The sequence below is a fragment of the Theropithecus gelada genome, chromosome 4 (genome assembly GCF_003255815.1).
Source record: "Theropithecus gelada isolate Dixy chromosome 4, Tgel_1.0, whole genome shotgun sequence".
Classification (NCBI taxonomy): Eukaryota; Metazoa; Chordata; class Mammalia; order Primates; family Cercopithecidae; genus Theropithecus; species Theropithecus gelada.
This window is the reverse complement of record NC_037671.1, coordinates 59,937,422-59,958,255: the sequence shown is the minus strand read 5'-3', so window position 1 is coordinate 59,958,255 and position 20,834 is coordinate 59,937,422. Positions and strand designations below refer to the sequence as shown.

Here is a 20,834-nt window from a genome sequence, read left to right as displayed (position 1 = left end):
CCTCTGTGTAGAATTTCTGGCTCTAGTGTAATATAAATGGCAAGTACTCTTGGGTTTTTTGCTATTGTTATTATGATTATTATTGTAATTGTTCCCTGATGGGGTTGAAGAATCTTAATACTTCCCATTGTAGTTCCCTCCCTCCTACTGAGCTGGAGATTACAACCTCATTATACCAACTTTTTGTTAATCACCAAAGGGATTCTTTGGTATGGGGATATTTTTATTAAAATATATTTTATAACAGCCTGATGATTTGGTTAATATGATTATCCTACTTAAATTGAAGGAGAGGGATCTCATGCCATATACTCTCCTACCGTGAAAACCAAGTTAGAATTTATATGCCCTAAGTTTATTGCTAGTAGTCGAGACAACTATAAAATAAAAAAACACTGCCAGCCAAAAAATACTTATTCTGGAGTAAGGCAAATTTATATCAATAAACTTTCCTTATTAGTTTGCCAGAATTTGCACCTAAGCACTCATTCTTCAGCTACTAGACAATTCTATTGCCATTGAAAAGCCTAAACAGGAAGGGAAATGCTCCATCATCAAGAATGTGGCCCAGTTTAACCAGCCTTTATTGAACACAGTAAAATGGTACCAAGCCCCTTTTACTCAGTAAAAAGGTACCAAGCCCATGGATGTGCATTTTTTTCAAAGATTAACAAAGCTTATCTCTGCTCTTAAAAACTTTCCAAGTGGGCCTCATGTTTTCATTTTTCCCAATATTGGAGCAAGTCCCTCAAATTACTCACCCAGTCTGTTAACACCTGGTACAAGCACCCTTTCAGGTAAACAGGCTAATTGGTTCCTACGATCCACCCATCAGCCTCTAGGACACTGATCTTTATCATATTCAAATCCCTGAGCTCATCCTTTATTTTTCCCACTCTGTCTAGTGACAATAGGAGCAACCAGCCAATCTCATTACACTCATTAGTTTGCCAAAAATGTTAGAAAGTATCACATAAACAGTCATTCAGATCTTTACTTCCTATAAGTGGTTAAGAGTATCAAATGGTGCTATTTTGTGTATCACTATCACCAGAGCACAACATGTACTATCAATGCTCTTTTTACTACTGGAAATAGAGTTATGAGCATCTCTAAATCCAATTACATTAGAGAGCCAATTCCAAAACCCCAGAACCAATTCAGAAAGCTCATTCTTAAGATTCTGTTCCTCTAGACTCCATACCAAAATGTGTATTAGATGCCATACAAAATATGTATTAGACTCCATACAAAATGTGTCCAGAGAACAGAACCACTAGTGTGTGTGTTGGGGGTGGGGGAGAGAGAGAGATTTATTATAAAGAATTGGCTCATGCAGTATGAGGGATGACAAGTCCTAAGATCTGCAAGCTAGGAGAGTCAGCAGGCTCAGAGAGAGCTGATGGTATAGCTCCAGTCCAAGTGTGAGGCCCAAGAAGCAAGAGAGCTGATGGTGTAAGTTTCAGTCTCAGTCCAAGTCCAAAGGCAGGAGGAGACTGATGTCCCAACTCAAAGGAAGTCAAGCAGAGAGAGCAAATTCTTCCTTACTCAGCCTTCTGTTTTTATTCAGTGTTCAACTGATTGGATGAGGCCTGGGGACATTGTGCAGGGCAATCGGCTATACTCAGTTTACTAATTCAAATGTTGATCTTATCCAGAAATACTCTCACACACACACACAGAAAAAATGTTTAACCAAATTATCTGGGCACCCTGTGACACAAAATCAACCATTACAAAAGATTCAGCCACATTAGTTTACAGTTTATCAATTCTACCATCTCTGTGTTCTATTCTATGAAGAGCAGTTGAGCAGAAATCCCCCCAAATGTTAATATTACAAAAAAACACAAAGTTTTAGATTGAAATGCAATTAAATCAAGCAATAGTTTTAGATGCCAAATATGCAAGATGCATACTAGGCACCAACAGTTCTTCCGTGCTGATGCAATTATATAAAAATCATAAATAGAGGCTTTCTGCTCCTCCCATTCTACAGACAGTCACATCTTGTCCAGTGCCAGCCATGTCCCTGAGACACGAAGGTTGAAGTGAAGGCCAGAGTAAATGGATTTGGCCTTACTGGGTGCCTGGTCACTAGGACTAGTTTTAACTCTAGCAAAGTGGTTATTGTCACCATCAATGACCTCTTCATTGACCTCAACTACATGGTCCACATGTTCCAGTATGATTCCACCCATGGCAAGTTCCACGCACCATCAAGGCTGAGAATGGGAAGCTTGTCATCAATGACAATCCCATTACTATCTTCCAGGAGAAAGATCCCATCCAAATCAAACAGGGGGATACCAATACTGATTATGTTGTGGAATCCACAAGCATCATCACTACCTTGGAAAAGCCTAGGGCTCACTTAGAGAGGTCATGATTTCCGTCCCTTTTGCTGATGGCCCATGTTTGTGTTGGGTGTGAATCACGAGGAAAACAAAAACAACCTCACAATCATCAGTAATGCTTCCTGTTCCACCTACTGCTTAGCACACCCAGCCAAGGTCATCCATGACAACTTTGGCATCATGGAGGGATTCATGACCACAGTCCATGCCATCACTGCCACCCAGAAGACGAAGACAGCCCCTCTGGAAACTGGGATGACAGCTATGGAGCTCTACAGAACATCATCCCTGCAATTAATTAGTGCTGCCAAGGCAAGGTCATCCCCACACTGAATGAGAAGCTCACTGGCATGGCCTTCTGTGTCCCCACTGCCAATATGTTGGTTGTGGACCTGACCTGCCATCTAAAGAAACCTGCCAGATATGGTAACACCAAGAAGGTAATGAAGGAGGCATGGAAGGGTCCCCTCAAAAGCATGGTGGGGCTACACTGAGCACCAAGTTATCTCCTTCAACTTTAACAGTGACATTGACCCTTCGATCTTTGACCCTGGGGCTGGCATTATCCTGCACGATCACTCTGTCAAGCTCATATTCTGGTATGACAATGAATTTGGCTACAGCAACAGGGTGGTAGACTTTATGGTACACATGGCCTCCAAGGAGTAAGAGCCCCCTAGACCATCAGTTCCTGTGGGAACACAACAAGAAAACAGAGGCCCTCAGCTGCAGGCAAGTCCGTGCCACACTGTCCTAGACCATCATCCCCAGTGAGAAAACAACAGGAAAAGAGGCCCTCGGCTGCTAGCAAGTCCCTGCCACATTCTGTCCCTGACATGCTGAGACTCTCCCTTCAACACCGTTTCAATGCCAGACCCCTGAAGAATGGGAGAAGCCTAGGGAGCCCCACCTTGTCATGTACCATCAATAAAGTCCCCTGTACTCAACAAAAGAAAAAAATCATAAACATAGTGACACTTTACCTTCAGTCTGAGGTTTTACATCCTTTCTGTTTAACTGTGTATCTACTCAAATAACACACTGAGGTAGCATCAATATATGCCCTTTCCAGGGAGTCTATACTATCCAGTTTTACTCCAGATGCATTTTCTTATGACTGATTCTTTCTCACTGTTCTATAAACTCTTTGAGTTCCTCACTCAATTTTAATCACTTTTAGATAGGTATTCAATATCCTAAACAGAGATGGGCAAACACTAAATGCAAAAGTAAATAAATAAGTAGTTTTATGACTTTGATGTATATTAAGTGTGTATAGATATTAGTTTTTTACTTCTAGCATGAAACATCTATCTCATTGCTTTACAGACATGGCTTATGTGTATCCTGCCCTAAAATTGGCTCTCCAGCTATTTTTATAATTTTTATAGATTTCTTATCTCCAACCAGATAGTAAATTCCTTAAATGTCAGGGATCATAACCTTCTCTTCTTTTGAATAGTGTTTATAAGCAAAAATGTAACTGCTCAATAAAAGTTAGGTGAATCATACACCTTTGTATTCTTGGTTGAATAAATGAAAGAATAAATGACTGCCAAACCCTCTGATGTCTCTGTTGTATCTGATCTTCTAAGGGAGAGATGGGATAGGGCATCTCTTATCTAGCAATAAATAAGTTGCTCCACATACAAAAGCTGAAACAAAAATCGATTTTGAAAAATTTACATTTTGAAACAGTGTAAATAACAGTGTTCTTGGAAATGGTGTTCTTTAAAATGCTATGTTATTCAAATCAACTTTCAGTTATTCAGGAGCTAATTATTCAAGGGTTGTAACCCAAGAATTCAATACTTATCCAAGTGGCCTCTTACCGAAGGTGATCAAATACAAGGTCTCTAGAAAGATGCCACCTTTGTAACCCTCTTGAAAAAAATTATTTGAAGACAAACAGAAGAAGAGATACAATTAACAACTCAGGAACAGAAAAGTCAGCATAAAAGAACAGGCAGTGAACATGGAGACCAATTAAAATCAGATATCTAAATAATTGCAAATCTAGTTATATAACTAGAGGTAAATGTCAAAAAGAAAGGTTTCTTAATGAAACAAAGTCTTAGTTATAAAATAGATCTGAATCCCAAGATCTGATTAACAAAGACAAGTAATAAGGGAAGAATAGAAGCCCTCTTGAATAAAGAGGTTTCAAAATCAACTATTTCACTCTTAATTTTGATAATTACAGAAAATATCAATAATGGTTTAAGAACATTTACAAATAACCACATATAAAATAAAATCAGGATGTATAACTTCTAAAAGATTTAAGAAAATTAAAGAAAGTAGTTGATTTGTATTTGCTTATCGAATACATTTTGAGCAGCCTCTGTTTATTGGCACTGCTCCAGTTTGTGTTTATACACAGTGATTTGCAACCTAGAGACCCAAGGGGTTGATAATGTCTCTTAAAGTAAGTCTAAAAACAACTCAGAAAAAAAATATGTTGTTTATAAGAAATAGTCATAAAACAAAGCCAAAAGACTAAAAAGTTAAAAGTTTATGCAACGACCCATGAGACCTTGAAGGAGGGGCCCGCAACTCTGACCAGCCTGCTGGGTTGTAGACTTTCTGGATGACCCAGCCCTGCCCATTCTCCAGCCTTGCCTTGAGTATCTCTTCCAATTAGTCATAAGGCTTAACTCCAGGGACTCTTAAGGATGTAGCACATTCCCTGGGAAGTACATTCTTGTTTATCAGAGTGACTGGAGGTCACTATTAACATTTAATGGGTTGAGCTAGCATGGTGAAGAAACTACCTTCATTCCACACAACTTTAGAATATCCCACTCAATATTCATGTAAGTTAAAACATTTCTTCCAAACTTATTACCTGAATGTGATTATATTTTTATATTTAAGAAATAACTTTTACAAGGATTTAATATAAATGACTTCTGTGTTAATCAAGGGAAGTGGATTTCATTTTATTCAGAAAATTACCAAATATTTGTTCCTCATGTAGGAATATCATGTCATCAATAGCAACCTAACTCATGAAATGTGAGTTACCAAGCAACCTAACTATGCTGTATTTCATTCATAGTGATTTGATGTTTGGATTACAAACATCTAACAACTTCATTATACCTTCTAGAATATTTGTGGTCAAGAATTCACACATTAAAACTCTTACTAACTTGCAATATATTTATTGACTTTTGTTTCTTTATTGTATTCCAGTTAAGGCATTATATTGATTTTATTTTATTTTTTGAAATGATGAATGTAAGTACATGCGAATTTCACTTCAGGATAGTAAAAGGGGTACTGTAAAATACTTGTTATAAACAGATTTCACATTGGCTTCCCTTAAAATATTCCAAAATGCCAAATTTTTCCCAGCTCAGGGTTTGACAGAAAAAATTCACTGCCCTTCACCCTTACTTCAAATCCTAAAGATCTCAAAACCCTTACTTCCCTGTCTGGGGACTGACTTCTTTGGCTTTTTACCTCAGCTGTCCCATCATGGACAAAATGTCACCTCTGCTGAGAAGCCTTCCCTACCTCCTCTAGCAATTGTGTTTCCTCTGTAGCCTTCCATATTTTCACTTGCTTTCAGAACTCTTATCACCAATGCAAATTATTATTATGCTCATTTATATACTTAATATCAATTTCCCCCAATAAAAGCAAAAGCAAGTATTTTTCATTATTCACCACTGTATAGCCAGAGACTAGCACATGGCCTAAAACATGATGAGAGATCAATAATAATTGGTCGATTGAATGAAAGCTGATAGAAATTCAAGGAAAAGATGGAAAAGGAAAAAATTTCTCAATTATATAGGATGAATCTAAACACAGCTCCTAATCTTGGAGGAAACCAGTAGGCAATAAATAAGTGCAAAATCTGAGTATGATTAATAAGATTGCTTTCAGAGACAAACACTACATTTTTAAAAAAATGCATGTGTTTATTTAATAACTTCAACTTATTTTACGTTCGTGGGGTACATGTGCAGGTTTATTACCTGGGTATTTTGCATGATGCTGAAGCTTGGTATACAATTGATACCATCACCCAGGTACTGAGCGTAGTACCCAATAGTTAGTTTTTCAACACATACACCCCTTCCTCCCTCCTCCTTCTAGTAGTCCCAATGTGTATTGTTGCTGTCTTTATGTCCACGAGTGTTTAGTTTCCACTTACACGTGAAAACATGCACTGTTTGGTTTTCCCTTCCTGCATTGATTCACTTAGGATAATGGCCTCCAGCTTCATCCATGTTGCAGCAAAGGGCATGATTTCATTCTTTTTATGGCTGTATAGTATCCCATGGTATATATGTACCACATTTTCTTCATCCAGTCTGTTTATGGGCGCTTAAGTTGTTTGCATGTCTTTGCTATCACAAATAGTGCTGTGATTAACATACAAGTGCATGTGACATTTGGTAGAACAATTTATTTTTCTTTGGATATATACCCAGTAATGGGATTACTGGGTTGATTGGTAACTCTGTTTTAAGTTATTTGAGAAATCTCCTAAGTACTTTCCACAGTCATTGAACTAATGTGCATCCCACCAATAGTGTATAAGCATTCCCTTGCTCCACAGCTCCGCCAGCATCTATTGTTTTTTGACTTTTTAATAATTGCAAACCACCATGGCACATGTTTACCTATGTAACAAACCTCCATGTCCTGCACATGTATCCTGGAACTTAAAATTATATTTCAAAAAATTAAATTCAATTAAATTAAAAGGCTACATTGTAAATTGCAACAGAAGGAACTAAGAAGTCTAGAGAGGAAGGTGTGGTGTCTACATTGATTTTTAACATCAGCAGAACTTCATCATCTGAGGAAAGCCTGGAGGATTTGAGGAAAGGCTGAAGGATTTGAATCTTGCTCTTTATGACTCATGTGGTAATAACAGGAGAAGACATAGTATAGAGGACCCCTAGTTCCAGTGACAGACATAAATATTGGTTGATGATGTATTCTTAAAGTCTGTTTTCCTACAATGATACATAATAAGTGAGTGTGCTCTACAGAGGATTCAAGACAAACAACCATGGAAATGTGGGGATACAAACAGTATGTTCTTTGAGATTACTGAGTTGGCATTACAAGTACCCTTCTAAGTGATCAGTCACTAGCAATTGAAGTCAAAGAGTGTGTTGAGCTGTCGAAATTTACTTTTGCAATTGGGTGAATATTCCACTAACTTTTGTTTTTTGGTTGGAAATAATAAAACCCACTTAATTCAAAAAGGACAAACGACAAGTAAAAGGGACAAAATGTTATGATGACCCTGAGGTTTGCCATGGAATCAAGGGCCTATCAATGGCATTAGCAAAGTCTAGGAACATCAGAGGAAACCCATCCAAAATCAAGACAATGGCTCTTCTGGTCTCCCTTTCACACTCTTGCTCTCATTCTGTCCATCTATGTGGTCGCCTCACTTTGTCTATCAGCATGTGTTTTTCTAGTAGAATGATTTCTATTCCTTCGGGCATATACCCAGCATGTTGGCTTCCTATTTCTCTTTCTTTGAAACCAATGTGACTCAAAATGACCACCACAATAGAAAATTCCTTCCTCTCTTCAGAAATTTGTGTTACTCAACTAAGACAACTGAATAAATCAACTAGAATTTCTGAATCTCAACTTCAAATTCCTGGAAACAAGACTAAATTGACTCATCATATTTAGAAGTTTACCTCTAGTCTGATTGGCTATGGCCCCAGAGGAAGAGTTGTATGTACTGTTGTTAGGCCTGCCCATGTGGGTGGGTAGTGACAGTTCAGCTCTAAGGGAAAGAGGGCTGTGACCGGGCATACGCCCTAAAAATGCATCTACTAGGCTGGAGTTTTTTAAGTAAAAGACTATAAAGTTAGAGAATAGATCAATCTTGTGTTCATTTTTATGAAGAAAGCCTGGGTGTAATTAAAGGAAAAGCTCCCAAACCATTCCTAGAAAACTCCAAATGGCCCAAAAAAAGAAAAAGGAAAGGAAAAGAAAAAAGATTTCTACATTTCCTTTTCTACTATTGACTTTTTTACAAGTAGTCAGCTGAGTTCACCTAGAAAACCTTTTGCATTACTCAATGTCTGAAAATAGCAGCAGAGAAGAACTTTTCAAAATAAGAGACTTCTCCAGTCTCTGAAAGGTATTTCTCAAAGAATTTGTTATCAGTTTCTGCTTCTGATGAGCAGTTAGACTGTTACCTTGACACTGATTCTGGAAAGTTGTGCCAATTAGAATTCTTTCATATCTTTATATCTACTGTCTACATATTTTAGTTGAGAATTAATCAGATAAGCTCTTGGAATTAAAATATGGTCCACAGCATGAGAAAAGATTATTTCCTCATTATCGGTGGATGATATCTCTCCCTCAACAAGGTAGTAGGTTTTCTGAAATGAGATACAGCTTCCAACTTTTGTCCACATTTCTGAAAGCTAGAAAAATACGTTAGTAGCTAAATCCATATGTTATCTGTCGAGGTGAGGCCAGGAAATTGTGTGGAATAATGTGGCAATTTATATCAGCTTCAGCCAAAAGTAACTTGTAAAATAAGGTGAGGGGGGGAAGAAAAGAACTGATAAGCATGGACAATAAAAAAACATTATATAGCATATTTTTTAGTCCTAATTTTGTAGCTATCACAACTTTTATAATTAAGTCAAACAAAATTCTTCTATTGAAAAACTTTTTTTTGAACAATTCTTGTGGTTACAAATGTTTTCTTAGAAATAAGCCTGCAACTTCCACCCCTAGGTTCTAACACAAGCATCTGTACAATCATTGCATTGAACAAGTTAAGACCCCAAAAGTGCAACAGAAAATAAATTTATTTTTACTGCCACTGCCATTAAAGCTTGCTCTGAGGAGCTGATTCTTTTGTTTTCATGCCCCTATAAACACTTGGAAAGTCCCTATGACTTTTTTCTTTATACTTGTATGAGATATATATCTTTTTCCCCACCTGGCACTTTTGCTCCCAGTTACTCACTAGGCTACCTCTGCTGCCTCCAGGTTGAGGATAGAGAGAGAGTGGAGGCAAAGATCAAGAAAGATTTCATTTTCATTGGTACTGTCATGGCAATATAAGTTTGATGCTGTCTGGTCTTAGCAGAAATTTAAAGTTGGGCTTTCTTTCAAGCCCCTTGACATCCCACCATTGTTGGATTTCTTGCAAGTACTTCCCTTAACATCCCAGATTCCTTCTTATGTGACACTCTGGGGCAAGATCCAAGACAACTCCTCCTGTGTGACCTTACCCAGCCCAGAGGAGATAACCATGCACCCTTAGCTAGACTAACTCTAAAGGAGCAAGTACCAATGGTCTGGTCAAATGGCATTAAGATCCCAGTGTCTGAGCAGGTTAGTGCCACTGTATCTACCTCTTTTCTCACCACAGTCACAGCCAGATAACCACAGTCTTCAGCCACGTAGATATATTTTTTGAATAAGCCAGACGGCAACTTTAAGAAAAGCAGGTCTAGCTCTCAACAGTGGTTCAGTCCACTAAAACCTCTTTCCCTGAACTTACAAAGAGAAAAAAAGTACCTTCTTTATTCCTGCCACACATGACTGGGGACAGTCAAAACACCCTAACGGTCCTCTCCAAAAAAAATCATCTTCAGGACGCCAGGTGAACCCATCTATTCCTTTGAAGAGGAAGAGTTGCTAATGGTTGCCTGACTGGATTTTGAATACCCCCTTGGAAGTCTTTCATGATGTTTTAATGCGTCACTCTCAAATGCAGAGTAGCTGGCTGCCCACACTTGGGGTGTGCAGTTGAAAGTGAAGCTTATTTCGTGTTATTTTAAATTGTGCTACCTGTGGGAGCACAGACAACATGGATAATGCTTCTTCCACGGGAAAGCCTTTTCCACAGGAAAGCCTTTCAAAGGCCCTTTGAAATGATGCTCAAGGCTCTTTAGAGTTTTCAGGTACTTCCAATCCATTATAGTATTTGAAACTCCTCTGTAAGGTAGGAAGGATGGGCACTAAATGAGGCCCACAAAGACGTAGAACTTACTTGTTCGGCGCTCTCTGCTATAAAATTCTGACCATGAATCAAGTGCCCAACCATGAGATGAAAAAATTGTAAAGCAAGCAGAATTGTTTGATAAAATAGAATTAAAAGCCCAATTATTGAAGAAGATACCATCAGGCTGTGAAGAGCCCTTAGAAAACAACCCCCACCTCTCTTATGATTCCTACTGGGAAGTCCAGGTATGTGTATTTTAAATAAGCTTTCCAGGTGATTTTTTTCTGATATGTATGCTTCCTTTCTCTCTCCTTCCATTTCCTTCATCTCTAACATTCCCATTCTGCTACCTCCCCAAGAATAACTGCCCTGATAGGTCTGAGAAAATAGTGGTAGTGAATTAAGACAGTTAACCAAAAACCAGTTGACACAAAACAGTATTTGCAACCCAGAAACAACTAGTTGTTTGTATACACAGCCCACACTCACCTGCCAACCTCTCAGCTTTGCCACTCTATTAGGTTGAAGATGTGTAGTGAATTCAAGAATGGAGAAGCAAAAACAGGAAAAAAGGGCCAGAGTCCATGCTACGGCCATTTATCATGATACACTTAACTAACAAGCATTTCTTAAGTTATTTCCTCAACTCCTAAACTCCACCAAAAATAAAGAGGTAGCTGCCTATGACCTTTCTCCTGTCCTTATATTTAATTTCCTTCGGTTTTTCTCCTTCAAATTTTTTTTCCTGCCAAGTTGCAGCATTAAAAGAGATTGAGGAAAGCAATCCTAGGAAATAATTTAGGTGTAAACAATTATGTTTGACTTAGGGATTCCTTGACACACAAATCTTCACTCTTTCAGAATATTCAGAACACATAGTCATTGTAGCAAAAGACCTAGAGAAAGAATAAGAAAGAGTAGTTTAATTTGGTGTGTGTGCAATAGACAGAATATATCAAGTTATAGGAGAGGGTAGGTAAAAGATAATGATGTCAGTAATTATGCAATAAATACATAAGAATTTGGTACCTGGAAATGCAATGATGCCCAAACAAAAAATCTAAACTATGAGCCATTGGTTCTGGGACTGGGCAACAAGAAGAAACTCAAAGGGCCTAGGGAGTTTGTTGGTGGGAGTTTGAAGAGGGTAAAAAAAAAAGTGTCGTGGGAAGTTTGGCAACACTGACACCTGTGGTCATGTGGAAAATAGAAAGGATGCCTAATGAATTCAGGAATCTCTTCTGCGGAGATTGCCCTGCAGAAGGTAGAAGGAGCCAACTTGCTTCTAGATGCCTATGACAACAGACTAGAGAAGACTGACAGGTTTAAAAAGAAACTATTCAGTATTCCAGAAGAATTTAGAGAAAACATGAAGAAGCTAGGACTTGCTTAGTTTGAAAGTAAAAATTATTCCTCATTCCCAGTCTCTCCCAGCAAAATATTCTCAATGAAATAGCTTCAAGGAAAAGCTCAAATCCCGAGTGCCATCAGTAAAGCATGACTCCAAGTTAAGGATCTCAAGGCATGGCTGTAAGACCATTCTGAAATATTTAAGTCCCAGTAGGATTTCTAAGAATTTCTGGGGTATGCTTCATAGACCTTCTCAGTTAAGCAGCTGGGCTTTTCAGAATCATCAGGGTATTATCCCATAGCAGGTTCACAGCTGGCAAAGGTAGAGAAGGGCATATCTAATAAAGAAATATTGGTTGGCTTTTGTCTAAAGAAGTTTATTATAAAATGATACCTAACAAACTAATAAAGTTTATAAAACAATTTCATTCACTTTAACTGAAAGAGACAGAAACAGTTCAGAATGAAAAGACATCACTGGATCCCAACCTTCTATGGGCAGGAAGCAGGCTGAGAAAACTACTCAGCTCTAAACACAGGTCACATAGAAAAGGAAGGTTAATTTTGGCAGAATCAAAAGCCCAGAGGATTGAGCCACGAGCCATGGAAAAGTCTTCCCAAGGAGCAGGACAGGGCCATAATCAAGGAACTGGCAAAACATGCTTGATTAGACTTTAGAATTGCTAGGGACTAGTGACTGCTATGTGCCTACCATTTCTTTCTGAAATGGAGTGTCCACTGGGGTTCCCCTATCTCTGAGCTACCATTGTGTATTGTGGGGGTTAGTCTTTCCAGTTTACAGTTCTTCAGATAGGAAGAAACTGTACTTGAACTGTGCTTAAGGATCCTTATCTGTACCTTGCCTTAATTTAAAAGATGAGATCCTGGACTTTGAGCTGATAGCAGGAGGTGGCCAGATAGTAAATATTTTAGACTTGCAGGCCATAAGGCCTCTAGTCACAATTATTCAACTCTACTGTTATAGCATGAAAGCAGCAATAGACAACATATAAATTAAAAGGCATGTCTGTGTTCCTGTAAAACTTTATGAAAATAAGTGGAAGACCATAATTTGCCAATCCCCGATGTAATGGGATGAGGTTTTGGTGATCTAGAACAAGCGTATTTTGCATATGAGTGAAATATAAATCATTTGTGACCAAAGGGTAAATTATAGAAAATTAAAGATGGACATAAATCCTTTGACACTCCTGTCTGAGAAACTAGACAGACTCTGCAACTGCTTTGACGAATTAAATACAGCAGAAGTGACATCATGCTCGCTTCCTCACCCCTAAAACACTGGCAGCTTCCACTTCCTATCTCTTGAAACTCACTCTTGGAGCCCCAAGGCCTGAGTGTAAAGCTTCTAACTACCAGCTGAAGAGACCATATGGAGAGACCTTCAGCTCATCTGGCGAGGGAAAAGGGCCCAGCAGGGTCATTGTGGTCAAGATACCAGGCAGGTGAGTAAAGCTGCCTTGAAATCTCTAGACCCTGGTAGCTACCAGTTAAAAACTACCAAGTGACCTCAGTCAACACAACGTGGAGTAGAAGAATCACCCAGCCAAGATCTGTTCAAATTATCAAGCCACAAAGTCATAAGAGATGTGAAAGCAGTTGTATTTTAAGCCACTAAGTTTTGGAGATTTTTATTGCAAGAAATAGGTCAAACATATGTATACACATACATATACATCCACCCTAATAATAGGAACAGTTTAGGGATTATGATGAAGTTAAGTTTGGAGTTTTCTCTTGTTTTGTTTTTCACGATTTACTGTGTTCAACTTCAAAAAAACAAGCTTGAAAGTTTTCTTCCTGACCAAAAAAAAGGGGAAAAAAAAGCAATTGAGAGGAAACAGTTAAATAAAGAGATACAGCATGGCCAAAACGACCCTTAAGAGAGGGCAATTATTTTTTCAGCTCTAATAGAAGGGCCAGGCAAGGAGGCTGACACAGTAACTTTATCAGAGCCCAGAGGAAAGTTGATTAGGATCTGGCTGTGAAAATGGAGGAAAAGAGGTAGTTTTTTAAATGTTATCCAAGAATAGATGAAACTTACTCCTCTCACCTTCTGCATTTCATCATAGAGATGTGAAAAGGTCACAAGAATTGTACTCAATAGCAGCAAGATTGTATCTCCATTTTGCTGTTTCCATCCTAAATCTTAGGAAGGAATAAGTGAATATAAGAGCAAGCACATTTTCGAATTTCATCAGACTCATAGAAATAACACTTGTGTTTTGTTTTTTTCAAAATCAATTCCTTTATTTTAATAGTCTTTAAACATTGGAGTATCCCAAAAAGTAGGCCACCTGCTCTTGATCTACAAAAGGTCCCACCTCCTACCCCCAGTTTACCATTGTTTCAAAACACAAATGCCAAACTGGAATTTCTTAGCAGACATTAAGTATTTCTCCTGTACATTATCAAGGGACACAGGCTGCCTCCTAATACATATTCTAGGGATATACTGACCGTATCCAAAGTGATTTTTTTGGCAAGAGAGGCAAGCTGTTCTCTTCAGCAAAATGTCCAGGCAATCTGTACCCCACTTACTGTATTCTAATAAACCATCTAGGACACTTGTCAAATAAGTGATTTGTATTCTAAGAGATTAAAATTTAAAAGCAAGTATTTGACCCAATTTGCAGCACCCCAATTTTTTCAAATGTTGCATTTCTTTCTTCTTTTTTTTTTTTTTTCTGTCTGCACTCGCACAACAACAACATGAAGAATCTGTACAACAGGTGGCTTATTGATATGCCCTGGAAGTTCAAATTTCTGGTTTAATTCTCCAGAAAGAGAGAGAGGAGACATCTTAATGAAGGACAGCAGAACACATGAGAAACTAATGCAGAGAACACAATGATGCCCCAGAGGTGTCTAATACATTGTGAATTTCATTATAAATAAAATCTGATCATTTTTAGTTTCTTGTCAGATGTATCCTCTAAGCTTGTCCTTCATTCCTGCTGCAGGAAATTCTTTACTGACACTGAATTGGAGAAATGATTATTTTTCCCCAACTCACGGCTTTGTGTTTCTGGAAAGATGATTTTCAGCTTGCAAATTGGATGCACCCAAAATCATTCTGATGCAAGACCAGAGCTTCACAACTCTTTACAATTTCAAAATGAGTTTGCTGCCCAAAGGAAAACACAAAACACACCAAAGCTAGAGAAAGACAGTAACATCTCTAAATAGCTTGGAAATTTCTCCCTGCCTGATGAACTGCTTTTATTATTAAAGAGTTTACTGTTTCTCCTCAAATTTGAACGGATGTTTTCTAAAATGGAGTAAATGGTGAAAAGACAAAAGTAAAGAAGCTGACAAACTGTAACCACAATAGCATTCAGCCTCAACCAACAGGAATAGAACAATAAACCTGGAAAGATGTTATTTATATAATAATAATAGTTACAATATATAATTTATATAATGATATAATGATAATAATTATTATATAATAATGATAGCTTACTACATGCCAGGCACTACTGTAAACCCATAGCATACAGTGACTCATTTAATCTTCACAACAGAAGTAACTTTTATTTCCATTCTGTAGATAAAGAAATTGAGCCACAAAAAAGTTAAGCAAATTGCCCAAAGTGTGGAGCCAGGATTTAAACACAGGCAGCTCTGGCTCTGGATTCTAGGCCCTAACCACAATACAAGAGTGCCTAAAACATCCAGTTTAGGACAACTGAGAATATCCTATGGATCTGGAAGAGATTGCTAGGAATCTAGCAATCTAGATTCTGTTTCTTGGAACAGCGAGGCCAGAGAGAGACAGAATAGATACTCTGTCTTTTCTTATCTCTTCAAAACTCTTCACAGTTTCTTAAGGGCAGTGGAAAAAAAATGTTTCTCAGGGTAGGTTGGTGTCAGGGGAATGATAAAAACAGCAGCACTACCCAAAGTTCCATAAATTACTGCTGGGAATTCCACAAGAAAGCCTAATAGTCTGGTTTCAACCATCTCTCCTGCTACTTTAATAGACCAAGATGTTTAGATGTATTTCTTTCAAGTTTTTATAGAAAAACTAGGGTTACAAACTATGTGTTTGCAGGAAAAAAAAAAAACAAGAACATTCCTGTGTTTTGATGGTAAATGTATTTTTGGTTGATACAGGAATTTTTGTCATTGAGAGTCAATAGGGAACTCATGAAAGTTATTCAATGTCCAACAGATCCATTGAGTTATCATATAAAAGCTGTAACTCATCAAGACAGACTAAATGTGCCAAATTGTATACTCTACTTGGGATTTTTGTCAACATGATGAACTTAGGAAGATGTCTGCCTGAATAGATACTGTTTTCATAGTTAAATAGAAATCACAAGTTACTTCAAAAGGAAAGCACGCTCACATCTGTCTTTTCACATGGCAAATGTTTTTTTCCTGGGATTTCATTTGCTTCAATTTATTATTTTTCTGGGAAGGAGAAATATGAAATCTAATTATGCATTATTAGCAATAACATTTAATTCATTTTATTTAAAAACTTTCAGTTCCTTATTTCTCTGCCTGAACTAAACTTTATTAAAGAATTTTAGAGCCTGATGAAATTTTATATAGATATTATTCATTCACTATTGATTAAGCGTTTATTATGTGTCAGGAACAGTTCTAGGGAATGGAGTCCAAGCTCATCTCAGAGATGAGTAAAAGAGAGCCAGAGAAGGAAATTGCCAGCTACAGGTGAGACCCAAAACTAGCAGAGATGCTTAATTTTGAAGGCAAGTGTTCTCCCTCTCCTGATACTGCCTCACAAGGGTGAGACTGTACTAAGAGCTGTGTGAGACATAGAGCGTACAATAAGAACCTCCCTTCCAAAAATCTTTTAATGTAATTGTAGAAACAGAGGCCTATAAAAAGTAAGACAATACCACCAGAGGTAAGTGCCATCCAAGGCAATAATATAGAGATAAATGGTTGTGTCACAGAGGTTGATCTCACTCATTCTACTTACTCTTCCTAGATTCTTAGGGAAGAAGAGTGCACCTACTTGGGGCTAGGCGCCATGCTAGACATATCACTTATGAGATAATTTTGTTTGCACAAGGATACAGAGAGGAAAATATTATTCTCAGTTTATGTTCAGGAAAATGAGATTCACAAGTAATTATATTATCTAAGGTCGCACAGGTGGTGTCAGAACTGGAATTCGTCCCATGATTCTCTTACAGTCTAGCCCAAGCTCTTTCCATTTCAGGACCCCACATCCCTTTACAACACACCCATGCCAACTGGCAGTTTGCTTTCCTGGTCATAGCAGACAGAAATGGAGGTTGCAAAGCATGCTGGGAAGTGGTACCTGCAGTGCACAGCATCTTTGGCTTCCTCTAGAAGCCACAGCAGTCTGAGAAATGGCATTAGATGCCATGGAATACTGTAGCTGGCACTGTTCTTCTGCATGCTACAATGCACAAGGCAAAAGTAAGTTTTTTGTATTTGTGGTAATTTAAATTATTGTTCAGAAATTTTCAGTCTCCTCCCCCAACTTCCATAGGAAGAGTATCTTCATTTCATTTAGCTTGGGCTTGGCCATGTGACTCACTTTGGCCAATTCTCATTGCAGAGTTGATGTTAGCAGATTTGACACAGATTTGAAATGTGTTCCTGTGATTGGGCTTGTTCTTTTTGGCTTCCACCATCACCATGAGAAGAACATAATTCAGTTCGGAGAAGAGAGATACATAGACACCTGTCACCAGCCCCCCTTCCCACATCAACACGTAGCCAAGATCAAAAGTAAACAATGTTATTTTGAACCACTGAGATTTGGGATGGTTTTGAAGCTGCAAAAACTGATTGATTCCCTAATTTAGGCCAATAGTTTAACTCATTGAGATTTGCCTCTCAATAACTTCTTTCACTTCAGCCATTTTATGAAACTTTGATGTTGTATCATAATTTGAGAGTCTAGGGCAGGGGTCCCCAGGACCGGTACCAGTCAGTGGTCTGTTAGGAACTGGGCTGCACAGCAGGAGGTCAGCAGTGGGTGGGTGAGCATTACAGCCGAGCTCCCCTGTCAGATGAGCGGCCGCATTCAATTCTCATAGGAGCGTGAACCCTATTGTGAACTGTGCATGCGAGGGTGCACTCCTTAGGAGTATCTAACGCCTCATGATCTGAGGTGGAACAGTTTCATAGTGAAGCCATCCCCTGACTCCCAGCACTTTGGGAGGCCAAGGCAGGAGTATTGCTTGAGTCAAAGAGTTCCGTGGAAAAATTGTCTTCCACGAAATCCATCTCGCCACCTTTGGTGCCGAAAAGGTTGGGGAGTGCTGGTTTAAGGTACCTTAGGTTCTAGGCCACTCTTCCCAGATACTAACCTCACCACAAAGGTTGTTTCAAAGTAAATGAAAGAGAGAAAGACAGAGACAGAGACAGGGAGAGAGAGAATAATCAAACTGAAGGTGAGGTCAGTGGTAGGTTTTGTATATATGCTTACACATAGTTTTAACAAAAACTACAGCATCTACACAAATAATGTCAGTCTCGTTTTTGTGATTATGCCCTTTGACCATTTTAGGAACCACATTTGCTGATTTCTAACCTATTTATTATGCTCCTGTGTTGGAAACATTCAATTGATGTAGAGCTTTCTTTGTCTTAAGGAACTCTTGCATTCCTTGCATTTATAAAACCCAATTCTACTAGAGAACTCTCTATTTTTCCCGTGGTCCTTGGATGGATTTTAAAAGAGAAAGAAAGTCACTTACTAGTCAATGCATGATGTAGGGATATCCAGGAAACATCTGGGACAATTATTTTCCTGTTTTGCTTCATTTTATTGTTCTTTTCCAATCTGATGTTATTTCTCCAAAATAGCTACAGAAAATTCCATTTTCCTCACATAATGGTAAATAAAATGAACCACAAAATGTACTTATTTTAATTTTTGTTAGAATTCTATTAGATTTGTCTATGTTTTCAATCCATATTATAATTTTATAATTTTTTAAATCGATGTACATAGAATAAATCATTACTTGACACCTCCCCCTTCCTCTTTTGGATGGAGAACTACTTAAGCGCAGTCTTTATGTGACTTTCATGGTTAGAGCTCATGCTTGTAACTATGAAGAATTAAAAAATCATTTGGGAACCATCTTTTCCAATTATAGCTTTGGTAATTCTCTGAGAGCAAATATTACAAGACAGCAGAAGAACAAGCAAAACATGAAAACAAAAATGTGATGAAGATATTAATAATGTAGGCCCTCTTCACAGCCACTCACCAATTTCTCCTCATCTAACAGTGCACTATTTCCTTTTGTTAGCTATTTCTTCCCATTAATCCTTCTATAATTGCCAATATTTCAGTCCAATCTTTCAACCTTGCCAGGCAACAACTGTAAGTGCTTTAATGCTTGTATTGTGCACAGCCAGCTCAACAGACCAATATCAGCCTGCTTTTTGCACATACAGAACTCCATAGGAGTTATGCTATAGCAACTCTATATTTTCTTAAAAACTATAGGTGTTAAACTATAGGGAAGAAAAAGTTAAAAATTTCCAGAATGCTCCCTCCTTATTCTTTACTTTTTCTTCATACCGAGCAATATTTATCCTTTCTAAACTATAATACCTGGCTCATCATCAAAATGTTTTCTAAATCCTAAAAAATTATTAAATTTGTATAAGATCCTTCAAAAAATTAAAACCTATTAAAAAAACAAACAAAGAAACAAACAAACAACAACAACCAAAAAAACCCAGGCCAGGTACAGTAACTCATGCCTATAATCCCAGCACTTTGAGAGGCCAAGGCAGTAGGATCACTTGAGCCAAGGAGTTCAAGACCAGCCTAGGCAACAAAGCAAGAACCCATGTCTACAAAAAATTGAAAAAAATCAGCCAGGTGTGGTGGCACGTACCTATAGTCCCAGCTACTTGGGAGGCTGGGGTGGGAAGATCAGTTGAGCCCAGGGGTATGAGGTTGCAGTGACCTATGATTGCACCACTGCACTCCAGTATGGGTGACAAAGTGAGATATACACATATGTTTGTGTGTTTAGAAGTCAAAAGACCTTGGCTGGCATCATTGATCTACTCAAAGTTTTAATCTTGGGCAAGGCACTTATCTTTTCTAAACACTAGTTTTCTCATTTATAATAAAAAGATAACATAACTCATGACAAAATCAGAGAATCGCTGGGAATATGAAATTATAGAATGTCAGGATTAATGTAATTGATGTTTAAATGGTATCAGAAATTGTTAAAAATCAGTTTAAAATAACAGTAAAAAATAAAAAGGAATAATAATTAACTCAAATTTAGTGATACTCGATACTGAGATACCCCATTTTTTGACTATTTAATAGCAACAGTGAGGATGGTTTAATAAGTATACTGAGTCTTATTACAGAGTCTTAGAGTGCCTTCTCTGAAATATCTTTATAGGATACTGTGGTAGGCTGAGAAATGACGCTCAAAAAGATACCCATGTCCTAATCCCTGGAAGCTGTGAATGTTACCCTTATGACCAAAATTGGTCTTTGCAGAAATGATTAAGTTAAATATATTGAGATAAGGAGATTATTCTGAATTATCTGGGTGGGTCCTACATATAATCACAAGTATCCTTATAAGAAGGAGGCAAAGGGAGACTTTACACACACGGCAGAGGAACAGGCAATGTGACCTTGGAGACAGAGCTGGGACTGATGCCTCTACAAGCCAAGGAATGTTGACAGTCACCAGAAGCTAGAAGAGGCAAGAAATGAACTCTCCTCTAGAGTACCCAAATGGAGTGTGGCCCTGTTGACACCTTGATTTCAGCCCTGGGAAACTGATTGCAGACTTCTGACATCCATTTGTATAAGAGAATAAATATGTATTCTTTTAAGACACTAAATTTGTGGTAATTTGTTATAGGTGGCTTAGGAAACTAACATAAGCACTTTAGCCTACAGTTACTAGATATTCTTGGATAGGAGGCAAGACAGACATGCTTCATATAACACTTTGTTTCATAATAAATAAGTTATATAAAGCAACAGGCATAGAGTAGCTGCTTATAAAATAAGCATCTTTGTTCTTACATTCTGCTGCAAAGTACAAGTATGTAGTACTGTCAAATGGCAACCTTTTATTGAGAATTTACCATATGCCAAATAACATTTAGATGTCTATTTTTGTACA

General features: G+C 37.9%; 1 pseudogene; it reads left to right on the top strand.

Moving 5' to 3' along the window:
• Positions 1-3,026, top strand: part of LOC112622594 — a 76,997-nt pseudogene extending 73,971 nt beyond the window's left edge.
• The last annotated feature ends 17,808 nt before the right edge of the window (positions 3,027-20,834 follow it).